Below are 22,718 nucleotides of genomic sequence, written 5' to 3'. Positions count from 1 at the left end.
AAATCGCTGGAAGCTGAAGTTCAGCGAGTTCATGTGGAGCACACATATAGTTCATATACCAGGATGCCACTGATAATGATGAAAGTGCTCCTCAATGGCATCCCAGTATTAATGGAGCTGGACATGGGGGCTAACCAGTCCCTGATGAGTATCAAACAGTTCGAAAGGTTGTGGGTATCCAAGGCCAGGAGGCCAAAATTATTGCCAATTGACGCACAGCTACGGACATATGCAAAGGAGATCATTCCGGTGCTAGGCAGCGCCATGGTAGTTGTGATCCACAAAGATTCGGAGAACAGGTTGCCACTCTGAATTGTCCCGGGGGACGGTCCTGCACCACTGGGGAGGAGTTGGCTTGCTGTCATGAACTGGAAATGGGGCGATGTCAATGCAATTTCTTCTGTGGAGCAAGTATCATGCTCACAGGTCCTGGACAAATTTGACTCGTTATTTCAACCCGGCATCAGCACTTTCATGGGGGTCAAGGTAGTGATTCACATAAACCCGGACGCCAGGCCAGTACACCACAAGGCCAGAGCTGTGCCGTACGTGATGCGGGAAAAGATAGAATGCAAATTGGACCGCCTAATGAAGGAAGGCATAATCTCGCCAGTCGAATTCAGTGACTGGGCGAGCCCGATCGTGCCGGTGCTCAAGGCGGATGGGTTGGTCAGGATATGTGGTGATTACAAGGCCACCATCAAACGGGTGTCACTCCAAGAGCAGTACCTGTTACTGAGAGCGGAGGACCTCTTTGCGACACTATCCGGTCACAAACATTTTGCAAAATTGGACCTGACCTCAGCTTACATGACCCAGGAGTTGGCAAGTGAGTCAAAGAAGCTGACCACGATCATGACAACAAGGGGTTGCTTGAGTAGAACAGATATCCGTTCGGGATTTGTTCGGCTGCCGCGATCTTTCAGCGAAAAATGGAAAGCCTCTTCAAGTCGATTCCAAGGACTGTGGTTTTTCAAGACGACATCCTCATCACGGGTTGCGATACTGAAGAACACCTCCACAACCTGGACCGGGTAGGGCTGCGACTGAAAAAGGTGAATTGCGTCTTCTTAGCTCCAGAGGTAGAATTCCTGGGGAGGAGGGTAGCAGCAGACGGGATCAGACCCACTGCGTCCAAAACAGAAGCGATCCAGAGAGCACCCAGACCCCGTAACACGATGGAGCTGCGTTTGTTCCTGGGGCTCCTGAACTATTTTGGTAACTTTCTTCCCAAATTGAGCACGCTGTTAGAGCCGCTACACGTGCTCCTACGCAAAGGTCGTGATTGGGTCTGGGGGGACAGCATGCAACTTGTTATGCTCCAACAAACTGTTAACGTTATATGACCCGTGTAAGAAACTTGTTCTAATATGCGATGCGTCGTCCTATGGGATCGGGTGTGTGTTGCAGCATACAAATGGCAATGGTCAGTTACAGCCGGTAGCTTATGCCTCCAGAAGTCTGTCCCAGGCAGAAAGGGGCTATGGGATGGTAGAAAAGGAAGTTCTAGCCTGTGTATATGCAGTAAAAAAAATGCACCAGTACCTGTTTGGCAGAAAATTTGAGCTGGAGACAGATCACAAACCCCTAACGTCCCTTTTGGCCGACAACAAGGCCATAAATGCGAATGCATCAGCCTGCAGACAGAGGTGGGCACTTACGTTAGCCGCCTATGACTACACAATTCGGCACAGATCGGGCACTGAAAACTGCGCTGATGCACTCAGCAGGCTCCCACTAGCCACCACTGAGGGGTCAACTGAGCATGATGCTGAGATGGTCATGGCTGTTGAAGCTTTCGAAAGCGAAGGCTCACCTGTGACAACCCGTCAGATTAAAGTCTGGACAAATAAAGACCCGCTTCTGTCTTTCGTTAAGAAATGTGTCATGAATGGGGACTGGGCAGCCACGTACGGGGCATGCCCTGAGGAATTTAAACAGTTTCATAGGTGCAAGGATGAACTCTCGATTCAGGCCGATTGCCTACTGTGGGGAAACCGAGTAGTCATGCCTCACAGGGGCAGAGAGGTGTTTATCAGCGAACTTCACAATGAGCACCGGGGCATTGTCATGATGACGGCAATTGCTAGGTCACACGTTTGGTGGCCAGGGATAGATGCAGACCGTGTGCTCAGCTGGGCATGCACCCAGGGAAGTCCCTCTTAGCCCCTGGTCCTGGCCCACAAAGCCATGGTCACACATCCATGTGGACTACACAGGTCCTTTCATGGGAAAAATGTTTTTGGTTGTAGTAGACGCCTACTCCAAATGGATTAAGTGTGCCATTTTAAATTCAAGCACATCCTCTGCCACAGTCGAAAGTCTACGGGCAATGTTCGCCGCCCATGGTCTACCGGATGTCTTGGTCAGCGACAATGGCCCGTGACAAGCACTGAATTCCAGGACTTCATGGCAATGAAATCAACCATGTCAGAACGGCACCATTCAAGCCGGCCTCAAACGGCCAGGCGGAACGAGCAGTGCAGATAATCAAACAGGGGATGCTCAGAATCCAAGGGGGTTCCCTACAAAGCCAGTTATCACACCTCCTGTTGGCCAATAGATCCCGACCACACTCGCTCACAGGGGTTCCACCCGCAGAGCTGCTAATGAAAAGGATGCTCAAAACCATGTTATCCCTTATACACCCTACTATGAAAGAAATTGTTGAGAGCAGGCGTCAGTCACAATGTGACTACCGTGATAGGAATGCGAGGGCACGATGTATTGATGTCAATTACCCTGTTTTTGTCCTAAATTAAGCTGCAGGGCCCAAATGGCTTGCAGGCACTGTGATTGCCAAAGAGGGGAATAGGGTTTTGGTAGTTAAACTTACCAATGGACAAATCTGCCGCAAACACGTGGATTAAACTAAAAGGAGGTTTAGCAACCCCATAGAAGAAGCAGAGGAAGAACACGACGTAGAATATACTCCACCACAGGTGACCGAACATCGGAACCAAGTGGAGGAGAGCCCAGTCACTGTGGGCAGTCCGGACAGGCCTGAGGCACCGCAAACAGCAGACACTCAGGCCAGCGCCCAACAACCGCCCAACTCAGGCACCCTACAAGGGAGCGTTAACCACCAGAGAGACTTAACCTGTGATCCCAATAAGACTTTGGGGGGGAGGTCATGTCATGTATTCAACTGTCATTGTAACCCATGTATAAACTGACCTAAGTTGTACACCTTGAGAACATTGACCACAAGGGGGTGAACTTGTGGAAGACACTCCTAACCTGGACTTTCAGGTTTAAAAGGGGAAGCTCCACCCACCTTCATCACTTGAGGTCTTGGTAATAAAGGTAACTGGTCACAGAGTGACCTTCTTTCAAGTATGAGTCTCGTGTGCATTTATACTGTATAGTAAGGAAATATCACCCCCCCCCCCACCCGCCTTCCCCCGACGAATATCTGTCCCACCTGTGACAGGGTCTGTGGCTCCCGTGTTGGACTGTTCAGCCACCAAAGAACTCACTTTAAAAGTGAAAGCAAGTCTTCCTCGATTCCGAGGGACTGCCTATGATGAATCAGTCCCACAACCCCACCCCGCCCCCCGCCTTTTTACCCCCCTCTATCTTGTCTAAAAATTCTGTAGCCAGGAATATTGATCTGCCAAATCTGCCCATCTTTCAGCCATGTTTCTGTAATGGCTATAATGTCAGACTCCCAAGTGTCTACCTGTGCTCTTTTCTCATCCGCCTTATTCGCTATACTCCTTGCATTAAAGTATATACCATTCAGCACAGGAAGACCTCCTTGTTTACTACTTACTAAACCCCAGTATTGAGAATACTGTACCTGATTTGTTGATCAGTCACACGTGACTGCACCTTCTGTGTTCGAACCTGGAGGACAGGAGCGCGCTTCGCAGCATGGCAAGAGAAGGCCTCCCCAAAGCAATCACAGGCTCCTCCCGGACCACTAGATAATTTCATAAAAGTTCTCGGGTTGGAGGCGTTCGTCCGAATGAAGCCTCCGATGGGAATTTCAGGCCCTGTGGGGTCGAAATTCATCAACTCACCGCCCGCTGCTGCCCGCTGCCACCGACATTGCTCTTCTTGATCCGCCCACTGCCACTTTCAGGGAGGCCTGGAGCGGGTGGGAGGGGAGAGTCACCGGGAATCACCTGCCGACATCAGCGGACGGCCGAGTGGAGCAACTGAGCTCCCGCCCACCGAGCTCCCTGTCATGTATCTCACATTACTGTATATAACTATATCTTACCATGCTATACATGACTGTAACTGGATATGACCTGTAACAATAAGCATACCTTACCACCAGGGGTGCACTTGCAGGAGACACTCCATACCTGTCCCACTGAGGTATATAAAGAGAGGTCTCAGGCAAGTGCAGCACTGGAGAGCTGGAATTAAAGATGCAGGTCCTGAGTGACCTTGACTTCAGCATGTGTCTCGTGTAAGTCAGTACATTAGAATCAGGACGTAACAGTAGCGACGAGTTATGGGATCACAGAATCCACAGAATGGCTACCAACAGCTCAGATGAGAAATACAATGCTGGAGATAATTGGGATGACTTTATAGAATGGCTCCAGCAAAGCTTTGTAACCAAAGACTGGTTAGGCGACGATAAGGCAGACAAGAGAAGAGCCCATCTCTTGACCAGCTGTGGCTCGAAAACATACGCTTTAATGAAAGACCTGCTGGCACCCGAGAAACCAGCAAGCAAGTCATTTGAGGAGTTGAGCACACTGGTGAGAGACCACCTGAAGCCAGCGAGCAGCCTACACATGGCCAGACACAGGTTCTACAACTACAGACGCTGTGTGGGCCAAAGCATACCCAACTTCGTGGCGGAACTTCGGAGGCTGGCTAGTTCATGTGAGTTCCCCGATGAACTAAGAAGAGAAGTACTGAGAGACTTTTTTATTGAAGGAATAGGCCTCACAGGCATATTCCGAAAACTTATAGAAACTAAGAACTTGACTCTAGAGGCAGCAGCACTGGTCGCACATTCGTTCTTGGCAGGCGAAGAAGAAACGAGGCTGATCTATACTTCGGGTACGACAACCAACGAGGCATCGGAACAAGAGGAAACAAACTGCTACCCCCACACACAGACAAAGGCAGGAGAGCAAGCCTTCAACAGCAGACAGTGGCGCCAGAAGCCATCAAAATCAAGGGCCACATGAATGGCCGATCACACCTCATCAACCCACAATGCGAGCAATCAACAACAGATTGAGAGAAGCTCAAGGGAGATCAGCCAGACGCAGCTCATCCTCAGAAACAATGGAAACGGTCTGTGTTGGAGATGTGGGGGAAGGCACTCAACCAGGGTGTGTCGATTTCAGCATGCAATTTGCAGAAACTGCAACTACACAGGGCATCTGGCTCGCATGTGCAGAAAAACAACAGCTCAGCTGGTATACGAATCGGAAGGGTCGGAAAGCGGACCAGAAGACGGTTGGAACAGTGCACGGGACGCCGAGGTACAGCGGGTTAACACGATCAACGTCCACTGTTCTTACACCAAGACACTTCCAATTATGATGAGGGTTCTACTCAACAGGATACCTGTCAACATGGAACTGGACACGGGGGCCAGTCAATCCCTCATGAGCGTTCAACAATTTGAACAGCTGTGGCCGCACAAAAGCAACAGACCAAAATTCACAAAGATCGACACCAAACTAAGGACCTAGACTAAAGAAATCGTTTCAGTCCTTGGCAGCGCCATGCTCTCAGTCACACACAAGGGGATGGTGAACCAACTTTCCCTGTGGAATGTCCCCGGGGATCTCCCAGCCCTGTTGGGGAGAAGCTGGCTAGCAGAACTTAATTGGAAATGGGATGATGTTCACACCATGTCGTCAGAGGAACAGACCTCCTGCTCAACAGTTCTAAGCCATTTTGAACATCTTTCAGCCAGGTGTGGGCACCTTCAAAGGGGCTAAAGTTAGAATCTACGTCACACAGGATGCCAGATGGGTCCATCACAAGGCTAGAGCTGTGCCTTATGTGATGAGGGAAAAGATTGAAAATGAAATGGACCGGCTTCTGCGGGAAGGCATAATTTCTCCCGTGGAATTCAGCGACTGGGCAAGCCCCATCATCTCCATGAAGCCTGATGGATCCGTGCGAATCTGTGGGGATTACAAATGTACCATAAATAGAGTCACCCTACAGGACCAATACCCGCTGCCCAGAGCGGAGGACCAATTTGCCACATTGGCTGGAGGAAAACTTTTCTCAAAACTTGACCTCACATCTGCGTATATGACGCAAGAACTGACCAAAGAGTCTAAGCTACTCACCACCATCAACACACATCGAGGCCTTTTTATGTACAATAGATGCCTATTCGGCATCAGGTCAGCAGCTGCTATATTCCAGCGCAACATGGAGAGTCTGCTCAAGTCCATCTCGGGGACGGTTGTGTTTCAAGGTGACATACTCATCACGGGCAGGGACACCGACTCTCATCTCCGCAATCTTGAGGAAGTACTAAGTCGATTGGATCAAATAGGCCAAAGAGTTAAGAAATCCAAGTGTCTGTTTCTCGCGCCTGAGGTTGAATTTTTGGGCAGAAGGATTGCCGCTGATGGAATCCGCCCAACAGAATCCAAAACCGAAGCGATTCGCCTGGCACCCAGGCCCCGGAATGTCTCGAAACTGTGCGCCTTTCTCGGGATACTCAATTACTTTGGGAACTTTATGCAGAACTTGAGCACGCTGCTGGAGCCTCTCCACGTGCTACTCAGAAAGGGGTGCGATTGGTTTTAGGGGGACGCCCAAGAACACGCCTTCAATATGGCACGCAACCTTCTATGTTCCAAGAGTGTTTTAGCCTTTTTTGACCCAGGTAAAAAGTTAGTCCTTACGTGTGATGCATCAGCATCGGGGTTGGGTGCGTTTTACAGCACGTCAATGATGCGGGTAAATTGCAGCCCGTTGCTTATGCCTCCAGGTCACTTTCGCGGGCGAAGCGCGGGTACTGTATGGTTGAGAAGGAGGCATTCGCATGCGTGTACGGTGTCAAAAAGATGCACCAATACCTTTTCGGGGCCAAGTTTGCGTTAGAAACTGACCACAAACCCCTCACATCCCTACTATCCGAGTGCAAGGCAATCAACGCCAACGCCTCGGGGCACATTCAGCGGTGGGCACGCATGCTGGCGGCTTACGACTACACAGACAACTGTGCCAACGCGCTTAGCAGGCTACCCCTGGCGACCACAGAAGGGTTCGACGAACAGGACTGTGAGATGGTCATAGCAATCAATGTCTTTGAATCCACAGGTTCGCCCATGACGGCTCGCCAAATCAGAGCCGCGACCCCACGTTATCTCTCGTTAAAAGATGTATTTTAACCGGTGACTGGGCAGAGGCTCGCGATGCCTGCCCCGAGGAGGTCAAACCCTTCCATAGGCGCTTGCATGAACTCTCACTACAGGCAGACTGCAGTCGAGTAGCTATGCCTGGGAGCTCCATCGCGAGCACCCGGGGATCGTCCTTATGAAGGCCATTGCCAGATCTCATGTCTGGTGGCCTGGCATTGACGCGGACTTGGAGCTCTGCGTCCATCGGTGCACCATTTGTGCATAACTCAGTTATGCCCGCAGGGAGGCTCCCCTAAGCCCCTGGCCCTGGCCACCAAACCGTGGTCGCGGGTGCATGTAGACTATGCGGGCCCATTCATGGGCAAAATGTTCCTCGCAGACGTTGATGCATTTTCAATATGGATCGAGTGTACCATTTTAAACTCGAGCACCACCTCCACCACTGTGGAGAGCCTTAGAACCAAGTTTGCAACGCACAGCATTTCTGACAATTTGGTCAGTGATAATGGTCCGTGCTTCACCAGCGCAGAATTTCACAATTTTATAGTTGACCACGGTGTAAATCACATTAAGACGGCACCTTTCAAGCCGGCCTCCAATTGCCAGGCGGAGCGAGCAGTGCAGATCATTAAACAAGGCATGCTCAGAATCCAAGGTCCCATGCTGCAGAGCCACCTGTCACGACTGCTGCTGGCATACAGATCTCGTCCGCATTCATTGGCTGGGGTTCCCCTCGCGCAACTATTGATGAAACATAAGAACATAAGAACATAAGAATTAGGAACAGGAGTAGGCCATCTCGCTCCTCAAGCCTGCTCTGCCACTCAACAAGATCATGGCTGATCTGGCCTTAAAGACCAGGCTCTCGTTAATCCTCCCAGACATGCATGAAATTGTTGAGGCTAAGCGTCAAAAGCTAACTGAGTACCATGATCGAAATTCGAGGGGGAGGTGGAATGAGATAGGGGATAAAGTGTTTGTGCTATCTATGGCCTGGGTCCCAAATGGCTTGCAGGGACAGTAACAGACAAAGAGGGAAACAGGCTATTGGTTGTACAAATGGACAATGGCCAAACCTGCTGGAGGCATGTAGACGAAGTAAAAAGTAGATTCACTGATAACACTGAAGAACCAGAGGCAGATTACAATGTGGAACTCACACCACACCTGTTGGACAGACAGGTGGAACAATCTGAGGAAAGGGCAGTCTCAACAGATAGCCCAGGCGAGATATCAGCAATCACACCGAATGAAAAACAGGCACCAAGGCAAACAACTGAACCACAACTAAGACGCTCCAAGCGAGAGCACAGACCACCTGAGAGATTGAATCTATAAAGGCAATAAGACCTTGGGGGAGGGTGATGTCATATATCTCACATTACTATATATAACTGTATCTTACCATGCTGTACATGACTGTAACTGGATATGACCTGTAACAATAAGCATGCCTTACCACTTGCAGGAGACCTGTCCCACTGAGGTATATAAAGAGAGGTCTCAGGCAAGTGCAGCACCGGAGAGCTGGAATTAAAGGTGCAGGTCCTGAGTGACCTTGGCTTCAGCATGTGTCTCGTGTAAGTCAGTACATTAGAGTCAGGACGTAACACTCCTAGATTCCTACAGGCAGCAGTCAGCAGCAAAACGGGGGTGGACCGTAGGCTGGAGGCTGGTCTGTCCCTGACGGTGAATCTGAAGAACCTGAAAAAAAGTAAGTGAACATTTTTTTTTAAATTGCCACAGCGACGTATCTGGATGGGGTCCGCCGGAAGTCTTCCGACTGTTTTTTAATTTTTTACCGCTGAATTTTTTTTCAGCTCTACGACCCTCCGTGGGCCGACTCCATCCTCGGCAACACTTGGGCGGCAAGCGCCTCTGCCACAGAGAATGAGACTTCCCGCCCGCTGCCGCCCAGATTGGCGGTGTCATCTTCCATTTGCCGCCCGCCGACCTTCGAGGGACCTTGACGATGAATATCCCGCCCAAAGTATCGTCCGGTACCTCGGCGGCCATCGGCAGCACTTTGGGCTGCACTTGGGCGGGCGGAGGCCTTGATGAAAATCGGTCCCAATATCTTTAGTCATCCAGGGAGCTCTAGCTTTGGATACCCTTCCTTTCTCTCTCATGTCAATGTGTCTATTGTGTACCCGAACCATCTACTGGAAGCCAGGACCCGCTACAATGCTTCAAACTCTGTGAGTCCTCAGTGCCCCAAGACTCTCCCCAGTACCTCCAGACCCTCCCTAGTGCCTCCAGACCCTCCCCAGTACCTCCAGACCCTCCCCAATACCTCCAGACCTTCCTCAGTACCTCCACACCCTCCCCAGTCCCTCCAGACCCTCCCAAGTGCCCCCAGACCCTCCCCAGTCCCTCCCCAGTGCCCCCAGTTTCATGTGTCAGGAATCACACTGTCTCTGTCACACTCACAGTTCACTCATAGTCAGAAAATGTAAACAAATCACAATTCAAGCGCTTCATAGCTTATCAATCAGAATAACAATAGTCAATTCTACACACAAACAAATCAGCTACTCGTAGGTAAACAGCACAATTTATAAGATACCAAACATGCAAGAACATTAAAAATCTGCTAAGTATATTCCAATTTTCCCAGATTGGTTCTGCCATGAGGCCTAGATTTTGCCATGATCCTGGGGCTTGAGTTTTGCTCTGAGGCCACCGTCAACACTCCTGTGTGACAGGCTTCTAGCCGTCTGGTGTAATGCCACAGATATCCTGCCAAATCCTGCAGAGGTGTTTTACCAGAATGGTGCCAGGGATGAGGGACTTCGGTTACATGGAGAGACTCGAGAAATGTTGTTGTGTGATGTCGATACCAGTTCTAATATAAAGATCAAAATGATGTTGCGAGATGTCGGTACCAGTCCTAATGCAAAGAACCAAATGTTGTTGCGAGATGTTGGGAATAGAGTGTCCCCTAGAGCAGCAAGCGAGCAAATTCTGGAGGGTAAAGGCGCTGGTCCTGATACCCTGCCCCAGGTGAACCCACGAGTTATGGGCCAGCGACCTCAGGAGGGTGAAGGCACTGATCCTGATACCCTGCCCGAGGTCTATCCCACGCTGCAGGTACCCGATGGCACCATTCGCCACAGACCTGGAAATGAAAACAGCGCCAATACGCGCAGTCGGCCGCCGTTGCCCACCACCCGGGTGGAGATGGCGCAACCACCAGACCCAGTCGCTACCTCAGCCATGTCCAGGAGCGAATGGTCAGAACCAACGAGTTCCTCAAATGGGACCTGGAACAGCCAGGTTCCCAACACTGTGAGAGAGCAGGCAGAAGACTCTGCAGCCCTCAAAGGGGGACAGGGAGGCCATACACATCTGTGGCTCAGCCCAGCACCAGGCAACGGCAAAGGCCCTGAGTCCTGGCTCGGTGAGCGAACCAAGCCCACCCTGCTAGCAGGGGGCACAGCGTCTCCATCAGACGACTAGGACCTCGTCCGGTTGCTCTGGAACTAGCGTCCTCGCATACCTATACTGCTACCTCAGTACTGACCATGACTAAACCATGAATGCCATCTACCAAATCCTGGTGCACAACTGTAAAACGTAATGAATGTAAGTCACGGAAACTAGGTGCCATGATACAAACTGAAAAAAATTTTTTTTTCTTCCTTTCTTTGTACTTGCATTGTGTCTGATCCTGTATGTTAATGTAATGGGCCAGCTGCATGATCTCGCTGTGGAGGGGTGTGGAAATGGATGTATATAGCCATGGACACACACCTGTATCACATCCAGAACCCACTGGAACCTCCACCGCATCATCAAACCATCCAATCTGATAACCACTACCCAACGTTGTGGCAAAAGGACTTGGGGGTTAACAGGGAATGGGCCAAGCCAAAGCACAGCCAAGGTGCAAGGGCTATTGGCACTTAAGTCTGGGGAGAGCTAAACCAGAGCACATAGTGCAAAGGTAATCGGCACAAAGGACTTGGGGGGGAGTGATGTTGTATATGCTAACTATGGATGTACTCTATCTGTAGTCAATGTGAGATTGTATAAGATGGAGACTTGTTTACCTGATGTACTATCAATAAGGTTCACACCGTGTACATACATGCTGGCACCACTAGAGGCTGTAACTGGTGGAGACCGGGGGTTCCTGCTCTGGTGGCAGGGCCCTGTATAAAAGGCTGCACACCATGCTTGCACAGCACTCTGGAGTATGGAATAAAGGACCAAGGTCACTCCAGTTCAAGTACAACATATTATTTTGTGGAGTCATTCATAAGTACACTACAGACATAATAGTAGGAAGTTCCCATAATAGTTCAGAAGACCCCAAAAATGATCGCAGTTCAGTGACATTCTTGGGAGTGAATGCATTTCTGATTGCACCCAGCTTTCCCTTGGTTAGATGTAAACCACCTTTGTCTACTCTGAACCCTAAGTACTCCACTGAGTTTTGAAATAACTCACACTTGTGAGCAGTCACTCATACTCTGTGCTTCTCTAGCCATTTGAGGACTTCATTCAATATGTTATTATGGATTTGCCTGTTTGGTGCTGAAATTAGTATGTCCTCTAAATAACATACCATCCCTTCAATACCTTGCAAAATCTGGTTCATCACTCCTTGGAATATGACGGGGGCGGAAGACACTCCAAATGGTAGCCTATTAAATTGTTATAGGCCTCGATGAGTATTTATAGTCAAGCATGACTTAGACTCCTCATCTAGTTCAAGTTGTAAGTCGGCATTCGTAAGATCCAACTTTGAGAATATCTGACCACCTGTCAGTGTTGTGAACAAATCTTCTACATTAGGCAATGTATTGGGGAGATTACCCTCTCGAACCTGGTTTACAGTTACTTTATAATCACCACACAACTTACCTTACCATCGGACTTAGGTACAACAACAATAGGTGTAGCCCAATTACATCGATCTATCTTAGAAATAATGTTCTCAGTCTCTAGTCTTTGGAATTCTTGTTCAACTTTCTCCTTGAGTGCATATGGTACGGGACGTGGCTTGCAGTAAACCGATCTAGTGTCCTTCTGTACCCTGACACTCGCCTTGAAGCCTTGGATCGGACTGCCTGTTTCGCAGAACACCTTCAGATACTTCTTGATGACATCACCCTTTGATGCAAATCTCGTTTAAACACTAAAAATCTCACTCCAATCCAGCTTCAGTGATCCCAACCAATTTCTTCCTAGTAAGGCAGACTTGTCTTCTGCCACTACTAAGAGAGGCAAGCTCTGAAATTGATCCTTGTATTTCACCGGTATGGTGATACGACCTACCACAGGAATGTTCTCTCTCGAGTAGCCTCGCAGCTCTACCTTGGATTTTTCCAATGGGAAATCACGCAATTTGTTGAGGTATAGCGATTCCGGTACTACGCTCACGGATGCATCAGTGTCGATTTCCATGGGTATCTTGGTTCCTGCAACATCTATGTGGATGATGATACTTTTCGATTCGCTGTTAGATACCCTCGTGCTCCTGATGCTGTGTAGCTCTAAAACCTCCTCGTCCTGTTGTTTTTCTTACATGCTATGTAGTCTCTGGGGATTTCTACTTATAGCTTTGAAAGTTGGTTTACTCTTCAGTCAGCATGCCTTCGCAAATGCCCAGTTTTCCTGCAGAAGAAACACTCTGCTTTCACATATGGACAACTTTGAGCACTGTGTTGTCCCAAGCACCGATAGCACGATTTCAATGCTCTGTTACCATTGCCAGTTTCTGAAACCTTGGAGCCCAACTGCCTTTCACTTTTAACCTGCAGGCAATCCACCTCGGTTGTCTGATGACTGGAAATGGTATGAAATTCTCGGAAATATTGGTCGGCCATGTCCATTGACATAGCTGTCTGACAAGCTAAATCAAAAGTCAAGTTAGGAGTTGTCAATAACTTTCTTCTGATTGCATCATTTTTCATCCCACAAACAAAGTGGTCACGCAATGCTCAGTCCTAAAAGTTTCCAAAATTACAGTGAATAGATAGCTTTTTTAATGTTACAATGTACTCACTGATACCTACGTCAGTTAACTGATCTCATAATCCGAAACAATAACTTTCAGCAATTTCCAGGAGTTCAGGATTGTAGTGCTGTTTTAACTTAGCTAGAATCTGTTTAAGTGATGTGTCCTTTGGCTTGACAGGCACAAGCAAAGTTTTCAGGGTTTCATACACCTCGGGCCCTGTTTCAGTTAAGAAAATAGCCCATTTTCTTCCTAACACCACCCGGTTATGGTTTTCATCATTGGGGACTTTGATGATACTATTTGCAGTGAAAAACATTTCTAGCCGCTCCACATATGCTCTGAAACTTTCACGGTCGCATTGAAACTCCCCCAAGCGCCCTATTATTCCCATCAATGCAGCCATCTGGACTCTGACAGTTCAGCCAAGTGTGCTTGTAATTTACCTTGGATTTTTAGCTGTTAATCAAAACAGAGAAGCTCTCAAAATCTTTCTGTCAGTTGGCTGAATCATCCACCAAAACAATTTCAGCGAGGTTATCCGATTATCCCATTCTCCGTTGTCAATGTTATGTTTTCAGTACGACATGACAAACACACAGGCTTAAAGATGGCTGATAACTTAAGGAAGCCAGTCATGTGACTTGTTTCCTCTTTATTGCTGTAAACAGCAATGGCTGCAGTGCCATAATAGTCCACTGGATGGAGCTATATATATTGCAATACTCCTCTTGAGTTTCTGCAGTATTGAGTTCTCGGTATCTGTCATAAGCTTCCCTTTTTTTCTGTATCTTACCCTGTATGTCCCTTGACATCCAGGGGGCTCTAGATTTGTTAGCCCCACTCTTTATTTTTAAGGGAACATACTTGCTCTGCACCTTCAGGATCTCCTTCTTGAATGCCTCCTACTGCTCCGACACTGATTTACCATCAAATAGCCGTTTCCAGTCCACTTTGGCCAAATCCCATCTCAGCTCAGCAAAATTGGCTTTACCCCAATTGAGAACTTTTTTTCCTGGTCCACCTTTGTCCTTTACCATAACTACCCTAAATCTTCCTCAATTATGCTTACTAGCACCAAAATGCTCTCCCACTGATACCCCTTCCATCTGTCCCTCTTCATTCCCCAAAACCAAGTCCAGAACCGTCCCTTCCCTTGTTGGGCTTGTTACATATTAGCTAAAGTTCTCCTGAATGCATTTTAGGAATTCCACACCCTCTATACCATTCACACCACTTTTTTCCCAGTAAATATTAGGGTAGTTGAAATCCCCCACTATTACAGCTCTATAGTTTTTGCACTTTGCAGTAATTTGCCCAAATATGTGTTCTTCTATCTCCCTATCTTCTATTTGTTCTTGTATCTGAGAAAAATTGAGGGCAATTTTAATCTAAGCCACCCATCGGGAAACTGACGGGGTCTGGTGCATCACTCGTTTCACATGTGGCCCAATCTCACTCACCATTGCAGTCATCGTGTGGAGCATTAACACCGGCCTCGACCTAATGGGCCGAATGGGCAGTTTCTATGCTGTGAATTCTATGTCATTCTATGTAAATGTTGATTCAATTCCCCACATCCTTGACTCTGGAGTGACCCATTTTGTGAAACTGATGAAGTGAAGGAGGGAATGGTGAGCTGTTAGCGCTAAGTTGACCAAAGGGGCAATAACCTGATTGCCCACAGTCTACATGGTCAGCTCCTTTCAATAATTACCATGAGGACATGACATCGCTTTGGGTTTATGACAGTAGCTGGTGTAATGCAGAATGCGAGAAAGTTGGCTGCAGCTCAGATTTAAAGGGTTGCACCTCCTTAATGGCAGGTGATCTTATGCACTGGAAGAGGGAATAATTTTAACCTCACCCTCCCAACAGGAAACTGACGATATTGGAATGCCCACCAGAGGTTGTGCTGGTGAGTGGGGAAAGGGTTGTGGTGAGTGGGGAAGGGGTTGTGGTGAGTGGGGAAGGGCGGTGTTGAGTGGGGAAAGAGTTGTGTTGAGTGGGGAAGGGGTTGTGGTGAGTGGGGAAAGGGTTGTGTTGAGTGGGGAAAGGGTTGTGTTGAGTGGGGAAAGGCGGTGTTGAGTGGGGAAGGGATTGGGTAATATGAGGGGGTCAGGTTCCCTTCTGAACAACTTGAGCAGTTTGAATCGCTCCCACTTCCTTGGGTTCTAGACTCTGGATTTATTTGGGGGATGTGACAAAGTGAAAAGGACATTGGTTTGATGCAAATGAACTTTAATTTTATTACAGTCAAGAAAATTACAAACTTATAATTACTCCAATAAAGAACAATACCTTACACACTCAGAAGGGGTTACAGTGAAATAGCTTATAATCACTCTAATAAAGAACAATACATCACACACTCAAAGGGGGTTACAATAAAAATTATACCTCCCACCTCCCAATACCTAATTCTAGCTAGGTTAGACTCCAGGGCAGGCAGGGACTATGCTTACCAATCCTTTCTGGTCAGTTAGCAGTAGTTCGCAATTTCAGGGTTCGTTGAAATCTGTAGGTTCTGCTTGCCATACCCTGAACGTCGGAGAAGACTTCTAGCTGCGCAATCTTCAGTTGGGTTGAGTCCCCTGATGTGGTAAGGCGCGACAGTTGTAAACTATGGGGTAAGTACCCGGTTTTCTTTGTTAGAAATAGGTTCAAAGTCTTTTTAGATAATGTTTTCACCTGTTGGTAGTCAGGCCTTAGATTGTAGAGTGGAAACTTTTAGATTCTTCGGGTTTTTTTCCCGTTGGAGTTTTGTTTCGAGTTTGGTCGATCGCGGTGGTTTTCCGTTGATACCACGTTGGTTGTGGTTGGTTGCTGCCGCGATGGTGATGTTTTTCCTTCCTTCAGGTCTTCAGGACTTCGAGGCTGGAGAAGTTAGTTTACAACTGTCGCGTTGGTTTCTCTCCTTGTCTTGATGACACAAGCATAGAATGGTACTAGGCATAGTGTGGCATACCCTCTGTTGATACAGGGGACCAGTTATATGATTTAAGTTGGTTCTAATATTGGCGCCAAATCAAAATCCTTTGTTGAAATTTGGCGGGCTTGACTCTTTGTAATATTTTGGCGGGCTCGTTAAAAGTTGATATGTTTTGGGTGGGTTAATGTTCAAAAACTGTTTCCTGATGGAAATATTAGTATTGTAATTGCAATGTCATTTTGTGCTTACTTTTTCGCATACAGGCTGGATTGGGCCTCTTTGTGATGTATATGCTGAAATGATTTTCCAGATTCAGGTTGATGGTTAGCTATCTCTGGATTATTTGTTGTAATGTTAATGTCTCTTGTGGAGAAGGATTCTCGAATACCCATTTCTCCAGACAGGTTACTTTAGTCCTCACACCCAGGTAGTCTCACTAATCAGGTTGTCTCCTGTTAGTTCTTATAGGCCCGCCCACAGCCTTGAATTTGTCTTGTAAAAGTTCAAAATTCTATTAAAGTTCGTAGTTTCTTCCATAAGCACCTTAGGATTTCGAATTTTCCGGTAGGTAGTCCCGAATTAAATTTCCTTTCGAATGAGCCCAAACACTGGTGGGGGGGGGCGGGGATCTTGTGAATTTTGCACCCTTCAGTTGTGTTGAGTGGGGAAGGGGCTGTGTTGAGCAGAAAAGCGGTCGTGGTGAGGGGGGAAGGGGTTGCGGGGAAGGGGTTGTGAGGAAGGGGGAAGGGATTGTGGTTGTGAGTGAGTGGTGAAAACTCGATGATGAGATCCATTGCAGAGGCTCAGACGGAAATGTTGTGTGGTGGGTGGGTCTACAGAATTTGGTGAGTGGGGAACATGAACAAGGCCAGTGGGATGAGCTTTGCGTAAGGAAGAGAGAGACTTAGAGCAGATACAAAGAAGAGAATGTCGCAGGAAAAGGTCGTAGTTCAGGAAATTGAAATTAAACTCATCACAGGCCAGGTCCCACCGAATTGGCCATCTCTGGGTTCTGGTTTGCCTCGTGCCCTCCACTGCTGCTGGCCATCCAGAATGTAAAACGTTCCCTCAGGGCTTCGTGCAGGAAATATAGGCAGCGGCGACTTCAGGACCATGTGAGTGGATGGGGATCCAAACCAATCACAGACCTTGAGTGGACCCAGTAATAGGACAGTTCAGGAATGGGAATGGCTGATTCTGATCATTCCATCAACTATTTTTATTTCACGTGTTAGGAAGGAACATAGGAACAGAAGTAGGTCCTTCAGCTCCTCTTCATTCCTCCAGTAAATTAGATCATGGCTGGTCGGTTTCTCAACTCAATCAACCCTCTTTGGTTCCGTAACCCTTAATACCTTTGCCCAACAAAAATCAAACCATATCTGCTTTGATATTTTCAATTAACCCCCCTGCTCAACAGATATTGGGTGAGTGAGTTCCACATTTCCACGACCCTTTGTGTGAAGATGTGCTTCCTACCCTATTTCTCACTTATCCCGAGTACTTGCCCGCCTGCCTGTGCCCAGTTGCTCTCTGCCCCACCTCCTCGCCTACAAATCGACCCGCAGAACCCGCGCACTTACCCACCCCACTTGTCTCTCCACTCACACTGCCTCCCAACCTCCCTGCATGCCCGATCCCAGAGCTTTGTTCCACCGGTATATGTGAGGCCTCACCAGGGCCTGGTGTCTCCCAAAATTGAACCACCTCACACATGTCATAAATGATCTTTGTTTTCCAATTTTTTAATCCAATTCCTTCCCTCATTCTGCCTTCTACCCTGAATCCCAATAGTCCTTTAATTAGGGCTCATTTTATATGAACCTTCCATTACTGTACCCGCTGCCCCGTATACCTCCTCTCTGGTTTCATTCAACAAACTCTTATAGTTGACTTCTGATGCACGGAGATTAAGAAACTGATTCTCCTTGGCCGCTAATGATAGGAGTAAGAGGGGAAACGATTAACATGGGGCCAATGACCCATTTACATCATTCCAGGATTATCTGGGCCTTCCCCAAAGGGGCAGACCTGGGCCTGGACCTGGGCCTGCTAGCATTCCCATGGAAACAAGGCAGCAGGACAGCACTCCTGGCTCTTCAGTCCCATTTCCCTGTCCTTGTTTTATTTGCTATGACTATTCCTGTTCAATCTGAAGGGAAAACGCAGTGTTAAATCATTTTACTTCTTTGGGTAATTCTCAACTAAGGATTCCTTCTTTTGTTTACTCACAACCTGAAGTCACTCTTTGCCTCCTCGATGACTTTTCCCTGATATTGTGAAGAAGAATGATCTTGTTGATTATAATTTGATGAATTTACGAACTGAATTCTGTAAACAAATGGTTTTGGCCCCACAGGTTCAGATGGGTTTAAAAACTGATTTGCGTTAACAAACAATTTTGATCTCCACAGATTCTGAAGACTTTGTTAAGCTTTTAAAAAACTTATCCCTTACTTATCGAGCGCTTGTCAGCATCTGCACTTCAGTTGCTGGTGAAACCCACTTCCCTCTGTGTTGCCATGGTTTTCACTGTGATGTCATGTGACATAACCTCCTCAGTTACAATGTGGAGGGTGATACAGGCCTGTATGAGGCTAGCTGGGGTTATGCACAGACCCGAGATACATTGGGGGCAATTTTAATCTCAGCCACCCGTTGGAATACTAATGGGAAATAGTGCAATGCTACTTTTACACCCTGCCTGATCTCACTCTTCTTTGAGGTCATCATGTGGAGCATAAACACCGCCATAGACCTCCTGATGGTCTGAATGGGCTGTTTCTCTGCTATAAATTCTATATAATTCAATGTAAATGTTGATTCATTTCCACATATCGTGGACATTGGAGTGGCCCATTTTGTGAAACTGATGAGGAGGAGGGAATGGTGAGCTGTTAGCGCTAAGCTGACCAAAGGGGCAATAACCTGATTGCCCACAGTCTGCAGTGTCAGCTCCTTTCAATAACTACCATAAGACCCTGACATCATTGTGGGTCTCTGACAGTAGCTGGTGTCATGCAGAATGCGTAAAAAGTTGTCTGCAGCTCAAAATTAAAGGGATGCACCTCCTTAATGGCAGGTGATCTTATTCGGGAAGAGGGGGTAATTTTATCCTCACCCTCCCAGCAGGAAACTGGATTGGCCACCAGAGGTTGTACTGGTATGTGGAAAGGGTTGTGGTGAGTGGGGAAGGGGTTGTGTTGATTGGGAAAGGGGTTCTGTTGAGTGGGGAAGGGGTTGTGGGGATGGGGCTGTGGGGAAGGGGTTGTGTTGAGTGGGGAAGGGGTTGTGTTGATTCGGGAAGGGGTTGTGTTGAGTGGGGAAGGGGTGGTGGGGAAGGGGTTGTGGGGAAGGGGTTGTTTTAAGTGGGGAAGGGGTTGTGTTGATTGGGGAACAGGTTGTGGGGAAGGGGTTGTGGGGAAGGGGTTGTGTTGAGTGGAAAAGGGGTTGTGGGGAAGGGGTTGTGGGGAAGGGGTTGTGGGGAAGGGTTTGCGGGGAAGGAGTTGTGTTGAGTGGGGAAGGGGTTGTGGGGAAGGGGTTGTGGGGAAGGAGTTGTGTTGAGTGGGGAAGGGGTTGAGGGGAAGGGGTTGTGGGGAAAGGGTTGTGTTGAGTGGGGAAGGGGTTGTGGGGAAGGGTTTGTGGTGAGTGGAGAAGGGGTTGTGGGGAAGGGGTTGTGGGGAAGGGGTTGTGTTGAGTGGGGAAGGGATTGTGTTGAGTGGGGAAGGGGTTGTGGGGAAGGGTTTGTGGGGAAGGGGTTGTGGTGAGTGGAGAAGGGGTTGTGGGGAAGGGGTTGTGGAGAAGGGGCTGTGTTGAGTGGGGAAATGGTTGTGGGGAAGAGGTTGTGGGGAAGGAGTTGTGGGGAAGGAGTTGTGTTGAGTGGGGAAGGGGTTGTGTTGAGTGGGGAAATGGTTGTGGAGAAGAGGTTGGGGGGAAGGGGTTGTGGGGAAGGGGTTGTGGGGAAGGGGTTGTGTTGAGTGGGGAAGGAGTTGTGTTGAGTGGGGAAGGAGTTGTGTTGAGTGGGGAGGGGGTTGTGGGGAAGGGTTTGTCGTGAGTGGGGAAGGGGTTGTGGAGAAGTGGTTGTGGGGAAGAGGTTGTGGGGAAGGGGTTGTGTTGAGTGGGGAAGGGGTTGTGGGGAAGGGGTTGTGGGGAAGAGGTTGTGGGGAAGGGGTTGTGTTGAGTGGGGAAGGGGTTGTGGGGAAGGGGTTGTGGGGAAGGGGTTGTGGTGAGTGGAGAAGGGGTTGTGGGGAAGGGGTTGTGGGGAAGGGGTTGTGTTGAGTGGGGAAGGGGTTGTGGGGAAGGGGTTGTGGTGAGTGGAGAAGGGGTTGTGGGGAAGAGGTTGTGGGGAAGAGGTTGTGGGGAAGGGGTTGTGTTGAGTGGAGAAGGGGTTGTGGGGAAGAGGTTGTGGGGAAGGGGTTGTGTTGAGTGGGGAAGGGGTTGTGGGGAAGAGGTTGTGGAGAAGAGGTTGTGGGGAAGGGGTTGTGTTGAGTGGGGAAGGGGTTGTGGGGAAGGGGTTGTGTTGATTGGGGAAGGGGTTGTGGGGAAGGGGTTGTGGGGAAGAGGTTGTGGGGAAGGGGTTGTGGTGAGTAGAGAAGGGGTTGTGGGGAATTGGTTGTGGGGAAGGGGTTGTGGTGAGTGGAGAAGGGGTTGTGGGGAAGAGGTTGTGGGGAAGGGTTTGTGTTGAGTGGGGAAAGTGTTGTGGGGAAGGGTTGTGGGGAAGAGGTTGTGGGGAAGGGGAAGTGGGGAAGGGGTTGTGGTGAGTGGAGAAGCGGTTGTGGGGAAGAGGTTGTGGGGAAGGGGTTGTGGAGAAGGGTTTGTGTTGAGTGGGGAAGGGTTTGTGGGGAAGGGGTTGTGGGGAAGGGGTTGTGGAGAGTGGAGAAGGGGTTGTGGGGAAGGGGTTGTGGTGAGTGGAGAAGGGGTTGTGGGGAAGAGGTTGTGGGGAAGGGGTTGTGGAGAGTGGAGAAGGGGTTGTGGGGAAGGGGTTGTGGTGAGTGGAGAAGGAGTTGTGGGGAAGGGGTTGTGGTGAGTGGAGAGGGGTTGTGGGGAAGAGGTTGTGGGGAAGGGGTTGTGGAGAGTGGAGAAGGGGTTGTGGGGAAGGGGTTGTGGTGAGTGGAGAAGGGGTTGTGGGGAAGAGGTTGTGGGGAAGGGGTTGTGGAGAAGGGGTTGTGTTGAGTGGGGAAGGGTTTGTGGGGAAGGGGTTGTGGGGAAGGGGTTGTGGAGAAGGGGTTGTGTTGAGTGGGGAAGGGGTTGTGGGGAAGGGGTTGTGGGGAAGAGGTTGTGGGGAAGGGGTTGTGGGGAAGGGGTTGTGGGGAAGGGGTTGTCGTGAGTGGGGAAGGGGTTGTGGAGAAGTGCTTGTGGGGAAGAGGTTGTGGGGAAGGGGTTGTGTTGAGTGGGGAAGGGATTGTGTTGAGTGGGGAAGGGGTTGTGGAGAAGGGGCTGTGTTGAGTGGGGAAATGGTTGTGGAGAAGAGTTTGTGGGGAAGGGGTTGTGGGGAAGGGGTTGTGTTGAGTGGGGAAGGAGTTGCGTTGAGTGGGGAAGGAGTTGTGTTGTGGGGAGGGGGTTGTGGGGAAGGGTTTGTCGTGAGTGGGGAAGGGGTTGTGGAGAAGTGGTTGTGGGGAAGGGGTTGTGGGGAAGAGGTTGTGTTGAGTGGGGAAGGGGTTGTGGGGAAGGGGTTGTGTTGAGTGGGGAAGGGGTTGTGGGGAATGGGTTGTGGGGAAGGGGTTGTGGAGAGTGGAGAAGGGGTTGTGGGGAAGGGGTTGTGGAGAAGGGGTTGTGGGGAAGGGGTTGTGGTGAGTGGAGAAGAGGTTGTGGGGAAGAGGTTGTGGGGAAGGGGTTGTGGAGAAGGGGTTGTGTTGAGTGGGGAAGGGTTTGTGGGGAAGGGGTTGTGGGGAAGGGGTTGTGGAGAAGGGGTTGTGTTGAGTGGGGAAGGGGTTGTGGGGAAGGGGTTGTGGGGAAGAGGTTGTGGGGAAGGGGTTGTGGGGAAGGGGTTGTGGGGAAAGGGTTGTCGTGAGTGGGGAAGGGGTTGTGGAGAAGGGGCTGTGTTGAGTGGGGAAATGGTTGTGGGGAAGAGGTTGTGGGGAAGGGGTTGTGGGGAAGGGGTTGTGTTGAGTGGGGAAGGGGTTGTGGAGAAGGGGCTGTGTTAAGTGGGGAAATGGTTGTGGGGAAGAGGTTGTGGGGAAGGGGTTGTGGGGAAGGGGTTGTGTTGAGTGGAGAAGGGGTTGTGTTGAGTGGGGAAGGGGTTGTGTTGAGTGGGGAAGGGGTTGTGGAGAAGGGGCTGTGTTGAGTGGGGAAATGGTTGTGGGGAAGAGGTTGTGGGGAAGGGGTTGTGGGGAAGGGGTTGTGTTGAGTGGGGAAGGAGTTGTGTTGAGTGGGGAAGGAGTTGTGTTGTGGGGAGGGGGTTGTGGGGAAGGGTTTGTCGTGAGTGGGGAAGGGGTTGTGGAGAAGTGGTTGTGGGAAAGAGGTTGTGGGGAAGGGGTTGTGTTGCATGGGGAAGGGGTTGTGGGGAAGGGGT

This window comes from Pristiophorus japonicus, chromosome 8 (assembly GCF_044704955.1).
Source record: "Pristiophorus japonicus isolate sPriJap1 chromosome 8, sPriJap1.hap1, whole genome shotgun sequence".
Taxonomy (NCBI): domain Eukaryota; kingdom Metazoa; phylum Chordata; class Chondrichthyes; family Pristiophoridae; genus Pristiophorus; species Pristiophorus japonicus.
This window is presented reverse-complemented; position numbering follows the sequence as displayed.